Genomic DNA, 11,288 nt, shown 5'->3' with positions numbered 1-11,288 from the left:
GGCTCAGGGTCAGGTAGGGTATATTTAGGTATACTTTAGTGAATTTTGTCCTCCTTTACATATCGGCTAAACAAACCACTTTTTATCATTTTATCCCACCCAGTTTCTCATATTCTTTCACCTTGCTATTTTCCATTCTTTCTTCATTTGTGTAAGTAACTCTCTTCTTTTCTTTCTTGTATTTCTTGTCTTTTTTCTTTTCTTTTGTTATTATTTATTTTTCTTTCAACTGATTCTTGAGTCACTTTACTTTTGTACTTTCTCTCTCTTTGTTCTTTCAACCCCACTTTCCAAAGCATTCCTCATAATAGCCACCCTCAACTCATGAGTCAAATTACACATACCCAAAGTTGGGTCAGAGCCATAAAAAGGGTTGTTTACTGCATTAGCCACCCTCAACTTATGCTTTTGGCATAAGCTAAGGTGCACATGTCCAAAGAGGGACCAGGGCCAACACATTATTCTCAGAAAAGATTAGTTTGGGTGAAAAAGAAAGGTCTAGTTTAAGCTCAAATCATTTGGATCAAAGAAAGATTAATTTCATTTGGTTCTCTTTTAATTAGGCTGAAAATGGGCTAGATTGAATAAGGGCCTATGATCCTTTCCTAATTGTCTATTACATCTTGCTTTTAGCAGGACTAACCAGGTAAGTTCTAGCTCAGTACGAATAGTGGACTATTCAAATATTTCCCACACTTACTTGACATCTCATTACTCTACCAGATTATTAGACACCTAGTTCAAATTTTAGACTTAGGGTCATGCAGTGGTGTACCTCTATGTCATGCTTAGAGCCACACATTTATCAATTACTATGCCTAGTCACGCATTATTTTCATTTTATCAGGTTATCATTTTAGCCATCATTCTTCAGAATTAAACTATGTACATAAGATATAGACATGTCGGTACAATAGAAAAAAATAATCAGTCTCTTGAAAAAAAGAACACAGGCAAGAAAACCCAAAAAGAGGATAGTGAATTGGGCTACTCAGACTTCATCCTATCACTCACTTTCCATTTATCCCACCCCCAAAAAAAAGACATGCAATTGTCCCCAATGCATAAGAAAATTGAAATACAAGAGTGGTAGGTGAAGCAAACCTGAGGAGCAAAGCATCAACGATCAGCACGAACTGTTGTGATTATGACTGTTTGTCTTCGATGTCCATTATGGTACACTTAAAAAAAATGGGGACCCTTAGGAGAGGGGTCTCTGACCGTCATGACGCTTATGAAGGTCGAACCGTCAAGGGTATGACGATCCGTCGTAGGTGTCCGTCAGAGGATACTTGGAAAAAGTATGGAGACCCTTATAAGAGGGGTCTCTGACCGTCATAACGGTTCTGCAGGACGAACCGTCGAGAGTGTGAAGGTCCTCCGTAGATGTCCATTGGAGGACACTTAGAAAAAGTGAGAGACCCTTAGGAATAGGGTCTCTGACAACTAGAACGGTTGTGCAGGATGGACTATCGTGGGAACGACGGTTCGTCGCATGTGTCCGTTGGTGACTGTTGTAGAGTGATTTTCTGTAGAATTTCCCGGTGATTTGACTGCAAATTTTAAACCCATTAGTAGAAAATGATACCATTGCTAAAAAGTAAAAAAACTATAAGTATTGGGTTGCCTCCCAATAAGCGCCTGATTTAACGTCGCGGCACGACTGAGGACACTTGATTACTTAGCCTTCATCAAGATGGTATGCCTCTATCACTTCATTAACCGATGTAGTATGCCCAAAATAGAGTTTTATTCGTTCTCCATTCACCTTAAACCGCACTCCCTCCTTGGTTTCTAACTCAATTGTTCCATGAAGGAATACTTGGGTAATCAAGTAAGGGTCAGTCCATCTGGACTTGAGCTTGCCCAGAAGCCAACGCAACCTTGAACTGTCTAGAAGCACCAAGTCCCCAACCATAAACTCTCGTTTTTCACTTTTTAGGTCATTATCCTTCTTCATCTTTTCTTTGTGGGATATAGCGGATATCGATAGGAGCTCACCACTGTGCCTCATGGACCTACAAATGTTGAAGGTCGCTTCTTCATTGTTCAACCGGAATTTAATCTGCCCTTTTTCCATATCAACTAAGGCTCTACCCGTAGCAAGGAATGGCCTCCCAAAATAATAGGCACTTCAAAATCGACTTCACAATCAACAATAACAAAATCTGCCGGAAATATGAAAGACTCCACTTTTACTAGCTCATCGTGGAGTATCCCTATAGGCCTTTTCACTGTTCGATCAGCCATCAATAGCCGCATTGCAGTGGGGTTTGGGTCACCTAAACCCAACTTCTTGTAAATCGAGAGGGGCATAAGATTTATGCTTTCCCCCCAGATCACATAATGCTTTCGCAAAATGTAATGACTCGACTGTACAAGGAATAGTGAACGCACCCGGATCTTTTTTCTTTTGTACGAGAGATCTTGTAGCAATAGCATTACAATGCTGCATTGTATCATCATCCTCGAAAGTGACCGATGTTTTCTTTGTAACCAGATCTTTCATAAACTTGGCATAACCGGGCATTTGTTCTAGAGCTTCTACCAAAGGGACATTGATAGAAAGCTGCTTCAACATTGTTATAAAACGCCGATATTTACCATCCTCGGTATTTTTCACTAATCTCTATGGAAAGTGGGGGTGGTCTAGGCATGGGAATTATCTTTATAGGAACTTCTGCATCTTTTCCAATGTTGTCTTCTGCTTCACCACTACCCTCTACCACCTTATCATTATCCTTTCTCACCTTTTCCTCATTAGACGACATAGGTGGGTCAATGGTTTGCTTACCACCCCGAGTAGTGATTGCCATACAGTGTGCATCATTTTTTGGATTTTGGATAATGTTGCTAGGAAGAGTTCCCGGTTGCCGTGTGTTCACGGTCGCAGATAATTGGGTCATTTGCAACTCGATCTATTTAATTGATATTGCATGTTGTCGCAGTTGTAGCTTCCATCTCGTACATAATGACCCTCACGGTTATACTTACCATAGATCCGAACTTGGTTCCTTTGACCTTGGCGCCAATTCTCCTGATTAGAGCCTTGGGTACTTGGTCAGAACACCCCGTCTGCTCGTTTACCGCATAGGAATCCTCCGCATAATAGCATTCATCATTTGGTGGTGGTGGTTTAGACAAGTAGTTAACTGCATTTATCTTTTCTGCACCCCCAGTGATATGTTTTAATACCAACCCAAGCTTAGTTCTCATCTGAGCCATTTCTTCACGAATCTCATCTGTGGCTGGGTTGTGAGTGGACTGCATTGCGAAGGTATTTCTCCCGGTATCTGACTTCCTAGTATTCCAAGTTTATTATCCCGAGAGATTTTCTCTAATTTTTAAGCAATCTCAGCATAAGGACACTCCCCATAAGATCCACCTACTATAATGTCCAACACCGCTTTTTTATTATCATCCTGTCCCCGATAGAAGTATTCCTTTAGTGACTCATCATCTACACGGTGATTTGGGATGCTTCTCAAAAACAAGGTGAATCTATCCCAAGAACTACTAACTAACTCTCCTAGTAGTGCCACAAAGTTGTTCACTCTGTCTTTGTGGTTTAGTTTCTTGGAGACCGGGTAGTAGCGTTCTAAGAAAACATCCCTTAGTTGGTTACAAGTGAAAATTGAGTTATACGGGAGCTCAGTGAACCAAATAGCAGCCTCTCCCGTCAGTGAGAGAGGAAACACTCTTAGCCCTATTACATCCAAGTCCATGTCAGACCTCCCTACACAACTTTTACACACTGCCCTTACCTTAGCTATATGGGCATGTGGATCATCAGAAGGTACCCTGAATACAAACCTCTGGCAGTGAGCATTTGCATAAGGCTACTAGTTACCACAAAAGTGTGGCATGGTGGTAGAGGGGGCAAGACAAGTGGCCCATCGGAGTCTGCTATATTGTCATAGCCTTTGTAGTATTCTTGGGGCCGTGGAGCGGGATTTTGTCCCCTCTGTTGGTGTTCACCCAGAGCATCGGGTAACAACTGAACATGAACATCAACCGGAAGTGGGATGTTCTGCATTGGATCATCATCATTAATTCTCAATTTTCGATTTATGTTGCGTAGTGTACGCTCTAATTCGTGATCATAGGGAAACAAGGGTTCTCTTCCTCTGAGTGTATTTGGCATACAAGGCAGATGATTCTGCAAGACTAAAAAACAATAAAACAAAGTAAAATTAAGAAAATATCAACTAAACTATAGTAATAAGTTTAAGTTAATCTAAAAGCTACTTTCCCCGGCAGCGGCGCCAAAATATGATATGCTAAAACTTACTTCTCAAATAAGAGTAAAGCGGTCATGTCAAGTAAATAACCCAACTAATGAGGTTGGGATCGTTCCCACAAGGAAAATAGTTTAGACTTAACTTCAATCTATTATTACTATTATTCAGTCAATTACTTCCTTGGAAAGCAAAAATGATAAAAAGGGGGTTTTTATTTCTAAATGAATAAAAATAACTAGCGAAATTAAAGGAGACAACTAACAACTTCAAATGTTGGAGTTTAATCAATTAATAAAGTAACTAAGGTTTATGTGTTCCCCCCTAGGTTCATAACGTTATAATTCTAACTATAACAATTCTTTCCTAGTATCTTGCTTGCAAAGTGATAAGTTATGTATTCCTAAATCCTTGGTCCGACATCTAGAAAATTTCACTCCGCACCTTGGTCCGGCTACATGTGTTGCTATACTAACCTTATCTTTACCTCATATTAAGCATCGTATTCGATATTTGACTAAGTTATTACCTCGTACCAATAAATACTAGTCTATTAGATAGTATACACTAAATCTATGTTGACAATTCTTTTCCTATTATCACCTCCTTGGTCCGGCAAGTAGCATTAAGGCGAGTTCTAACGTTGGCCATCCATTTAAAAGACTTCTAAGTTAAAGAATTATCAATACATGCAAGACACTATTCTAAAATTGTTATTTTAGTTAGGTTTTACCTCATTATTCACCTATGGTTCCCACAACCCTAGTTATGGAGTTTAGTTACCCATAGTCATAATCACAATATTCAAATATATGACATAAGAATTCATGCACTTACTTCAATGAGAAAGAGTAAAATCCGAAAGTTCATTTGATTAATCAACAAAAATCACCAACAATCAATTACTGAAATTAATTGAAGAACAAAGATTCTCCAAAAGTGTAACAATAATCCTCAAGTCTAATCCACAAAAGAAGCTCAAAAATCAAGAGTCTAACAAAGAGTCTAAAAATAATCAAGGGTCTAACCTCAAAAATGAGGTTTTTCGAACTATTTATAAAAAATAAAAACCTAATTAAATAAGGACTCTATTGCTGGAAATCTGTCAAAACGCGGTTGGATCGACGGACCTCACGACGGATCGTCGTGGTTACGACGGACCGTCATGGCCTCCGACGTCCCATACTGGTGCAATTTCTTCTGCTGCTCTCTTCATTACCCTCGACGGCAGGTATGACGGATCGTCACAGGCACAATGGTCCGTCAAGGGTCTCCGTTCCAAAACAGTTGAACTCGTGGAATTTGGATATTGGGACTACTTCTCTAATCTTCATGATGGACCAGCAGGACGGACAGTCATGGCTACGACGGTCCGTCACACACTCCGTAACCTTACACTTGGTCAGATTTCCCCATCTTCCTTCAGCAGCTGCACTACGATGCCACCTACGGACTACCGTCACAAGCTCCGTAGGTGGTACTTTTCTGTATTTCTTGCTCAAAAACCTCTGCATTTATCTTTTAGACAGATTTCCTGCAAATAAAGAGAAACTTACATAAAAATTAATCCAAAAAGGTTTTTGGACACACTAAACTTAAGGACAAAACATTAAAAATACAGTGCAACCACGGTATATCAGTCTTCTCTAAGACAATTACTTGAAATGTCCTTATGTGATGAATGTATCCTAAATGAACTAAGGAATGTTATGACTTACGTTAAGAAAACATGTTACTTCAATAAGTACTTATCAAGAGTAGTTAAGGGTTGTGTAGTTAAGGTGTGAAAGGGGTATGGGAATGGGCACTTCGTATCTTACCTAGATAAGTCTTAAAAATGACTCTACTTAGGAAAGATGATTGATTATGTAGACATGATCTAAGTCTTAGGTAGTCTTAAGGATTGTTTAGATAATCTTGAAGAGGTTAATCATGGACGGTATCTTCTTGATTTATTTAAGTAAGTCTTTTAATAGCCTTTGGAAGGAGAATGTCATATTATCTATATGTTGATTTATTAAGTGAGAATGATTCTATATTGGATAGTCTATAGGATCTCTTTAGTGTGTTAAGGGATTGTATGGGCGATCACCTTTGGTAGAAGGATCTCATGTTCACGTGATTAATGTATTTGTAACTATGTGTATATCATTATAGGTGTCTTAGGGATCATTTAGGTGTGCCTATAGAGGTTGTATGGACGTTCTTTGTTTGTGTTAATTAAGTGAATCTTAGGATAGCTCTTAGTGAAGGGATTACATGTTAGAAAGTGTCTAAAGAGAAGATAAGGCACTTCATTGTACAGTGAAGGAACTTTACTGTAACAGTGCACTGTAAAGTGACCTTAAAAATGTACTAAATTGCTTAAATATTATCTTTTTTGTTTCTAAGGTGTTAAATGTTATTCTTATGATTATGATATGATATTTAAATGAAAAATATGCATATTTCCAATACATGTCAATTTTTATGATTTTTATGCATTATATCATACTGCATGTTGATAAGGCACTTCGTTGTACAGTGAAGGAACTTTACTGTAACAGTGCTCTGTAAAGTGACCTTAAAAATGTACTAAATTGCTGAAATATTATCTTATTTGTTTCTAAGGTGTTAAATGTTATTCTTATGATTATTATATGATATTTAAATGAAAAAGATGCATATTTCCAATAAATGTCCATTTTTATGATTTTTATGTATTATATCATACATAGTACATGTGGTCGTAGTAATTCCATTCTTTTATCTACGTCTATAGTGGTTGGTAGGTGAAGAGCATTTGAGAAGCAAGACTTGGATCGTAGCATCATTCAAGTGAAGTCAAGTATGTCCTCATTTGACTTGAGAGCATAGATGTCTTTTATTTCTCTTATTGAAGTATTGTAATAGACTAAGTATTTGTATATTCGTATTGTATGGGCCGTGTCCCAAAGTATTATTATGTCTAAAATTTAATGAAATGAGACTTAGTATTTCCTATGAGTTTTATATGAAAGATATTTTAAAGACTTATAGAATGTGTATGAAAAGTTTTAATTCCGCACTACTTTTCATATGTTTATATGCGATGAACGATACGAAAGGGTTTGTACAAGACTCCAAGAGGTCGAGTACGCCGGTTGCTTAGAGTAACCTTAGGTAGTTAGTCTAAAGTGATGAAAATGCTTACTTGTTGAATATGGAATTAAGTTCTATACGGGGATGCTTGTTGAATATATCTTATATGTGATTGTTAACTTGTATTATGTCTCTTAAACTCTTATGATGAAGATTTTTATTAAATTAGCATGAAGAACATATCCTTAAGTAAATGTCCACTTTTGCAAGGGTTTCTTGCATGTTCACCATACTTAAAGCATTAATTATGCTTAATTCCATATGTTTTCTATGTCTAAAAGTGTAGGTGGTGGCAAGTGAAGAATCCTAGAAGTTGAAGCTTAGGAAGTTGATTTCTCTCAAGATTGGTATGTCCTCATATGATCGAGGACATAAATTTTAGTTCTAATTTTCTTTTATTAAATATTTTGTATTAGATATATGTTTTCCTTTAAATGAAAGGGATGTGACCCTATGATATTAACATGTGTCTATGATGGCTTATGATGAGACTTAGTCTTCTTATGTTTTATAAAAGAGTTTCCTTATTGATTTTATATGTGAAAAGTTTTAATCCGAACTACTTTTCATATTTATGTGAAAAATGATTATAGTTTGTTGGTCAATCATGTAAAAAGTTTGTCGGCCAATTATGTAAAGTAAATAGTATGACGGTGTAATTTATGTGTATAAATAGAGGAGCTTTCCTCATAAATAAAACACACCTTCATCCTTACATCTCTCTTCTTTCTGAATACTCTCTCTCTACGCTTCCACCCCCAAATTGGTATCAGAGCTAGTTAATTAAATAATTATGGAGAACAAACCAACTATGTCGGAAGATCTACAAAAACAGGTATACCATTTTATATTCATGAGTAGCTAAATTAATTTATTCCTGAAAATCTCTTGTTAATTATAATTGTTTATCATGTTTGAATAATGTTATAATAACCATCTTTAGAAAGTTTGCTACAGAAATATTCTTCGAATAAGTATGCCCAGACTATGTCATCCTAAGGTTGAAATCGGTAGGCAGAGAAGGCCGTTTAGGGGAGTAAACAAAGTTGAGGCGCTGTTAGGATAACTAATCAAAGAAGAAAGCTGTAGTAGTGACCAGATGAGATGATTATTAAATTATTATTTTTGCATAATAAACAAGTATAATTTATTAAGAGGTTGGAAGGAATAAAATTTTAGTGAAAAATGAAAATAATAAAAATGGAAACATACCTATTAGACGATAATGTTGATTATAAGATATTACTACTCTATATACTGAAAAATTTGAATACTGATATAAAAAGAGAAATTTATAATAAATTATTAACATATGAGATAATAGAAATAACAACTCAAGGTTGGACTAAGTTAACCATACAAAGTATACAAGATGAGCTTTATTATGACATGTATGATTTATATGATGATTTAGATATTGGAGATTAAATATGACTGAATATTGGCTAAGGCGATATGGTAGAAATTACAGGTTAAAAAAGATTAGATATCCAGATAAATTAAGTAAGCTTTTTAAAATATTATATAAAAGGTTATGATGAATAAAAATAAAAATACTAAAATAAAAAGAACTAAGATAGATAAAAAGGTAAGAAAAATATGGAAAAAATTAAGATCTTTATATATAGAATATGAACTATCACAACTAGTCAAAATAGATAATGATAGAAAAGATCAATTGATAAACATAATTTCAAAAACAGAATATAAATATGTCTGCTATTTGAAAAAACAGTATGAACAGAGAAATCTATAAACAACAATTAATAGAAGAAATAATGGAAAAACTGGCTGAAAAAGAACAAGAATTACAACATAGAAAAAGAAGATTAGAAGAAAACATATTAGCAGGAGTATGTAATAAATCACTACTAGCACAAAGAAAAGATATATCCATGTTAAAATTAGAATTAGATTGTCTTGAATATGAGTTACAGCATAATATAATACATAGATTATAATGAATAAAGAAAAATTTGCAGTAGACGAAAAAACATACGAAAATCAAGACGGAATAATAATAAAAATAATATTTTCAAATCTAGGAAGAAGATATAAAAAAATTGGAAATAATTTATACTTAATGTTAGAAAAAGAAACGGCAAAATTAGAAGATAGTTTAACAGCTATGATAAGAATAACAAAAGAAAACGAAGAAATAGACAAATCAAGAGAAATTGAAAAAATAAAAATACAAGCAAAACAAGAAGTACAACAATTAGAAGAAATAAAAAATACAAGAATAAGTGAATTAGAAAAAGAATTAGCTAGTTTAAAATTATTATATGAAAATAAGCAAAAACAAAAGGAAAAAGATAAAGAGCTTGAATTAACTAATGAAATAAAAGAAATGGAACAAAAATTAAATGAAGATATTGAGGTAAATGAAGTAAATGAAATAGATGAAAATGAAAATGACCAAAAATCAGAAATAAGTGACATAAGTGAAACATATACAGAAATCTTAGAACAGACAAATAAACTAAAAAAATTAGAAATAAACACAGGAGATATGAATAGACCTAGTACGTCAAGAGTCAAAACCCAAGATAATAGTCCCAGAAATAGCCCTAGAAGTAGTCCTAGGTGGACACCACCAACTTATTATACAAAAAGTTATCAACAATCAGATAGAAATAATGCAATATGGAACAGTAGATTAAATAAAAATTGGATACCGAAACCAATAAGTGAACAATATAATTTCTTAGATTTAGACTGCGTCACAGACATAAATAAAGCAATATTACTATGGACAGGAAATATATCCAAGCAGTTAATAGATAACAAAATAGAAACAACAAAAACACCAAGATATATAGAAAGAACATTCATAGGAACGGCAAAATTATGGATAGAAAATCTACCCCCAGAAAGTTTAGAAGTACTTAGAAATGATAAGAAAATGGATGGATCCCCATCAGCAACAAATATAGATATACTAGACAAATATGAATCAGCAATAAGAAATGAATTTGGAGGTATGACCACGGATATAAGAGAACAAAATAGGGAAAAAATAACAAATAGACAAGTCATGACAAAATTAGCTATACGTAAAATGTGTTATATAGAAGAATATACTTGTGCATTCAAAGAATACTATTACAAATCTAAATACAATTTAGACGAAGCAAAAGAAATAAGAAAACAATATATTACAATATTACCAGAACCGTTTAGCACAAAAATAATAAAGGATTGGAATAATGAAGGAATGGTAGATACTTTAGGAGCTAGAATAAAATTTCTATCTCAATGGTTTACACAATTATGCGAAAGCCAAAAAGAAAAATTAAAAATGGAAAAAGTACTAAATAAAAATTTATCATGTTGTAAAAATAAAATGGCACCACAGTTTGGGTGTACAAATAAGAAACAAAAATCTAGAAGATATAAAAATTATAGAAAAAATAAAACTAAGTATAAATATAAACAACCAAGACGAAGCTATTATGTAAAAAACTATAAAATAAAAAGACCATATAGACCAAAAAGAAAGATATCCCAATGTACATGTTATAATTGCGGAAAGATAGGACACATAGCTAAAGACTGTAAATTACCAAAAAATTTAAAAAGAAAACAAATTGCAGAAATAGTTATAGGTAATGACGAATATATGCAAATAGAATACATAGACTATGAATTAAGTGAAAACGATAGTATATATGAAGTATCAGATATAGAAACTGAAAATGGAGAAGAAAAACTAGATAATGAAATAGAAGAAGAGGAAGAAATATAATGTCTGAAAACGAAATAATATCTAAAGAGAATTATGAAGATGAAGAATCATCACACCAAAAAATCATATTTGATAATACACTTTTTGAACAAATAAAAGGAAAAGAATTAGATTTAAGTGTTGAAAAAATACTTGGCATACCTATACTAAAAAACCTTTTTTAAAGACAGAAAGAAGAATAT

The sequence above is a fragment of the Solanum lycopersicum genome, chromosome 7 (assembly GCF_036512215.1).
Source record: "Solanum lycopersicum chromosome 7, SLM_r2.1".
Lineage (NCBI taxonomy): Eukaryota > Viridiplantae > Streptophyta > Magnoliopsida > Solanales > Solanaceae > Solanum > Solanum lycopersicum.
The sequence above is the reverse complement of the archived record's forward strand: the minus strand, read 5'-3'. Positions refer to the sequence as shown.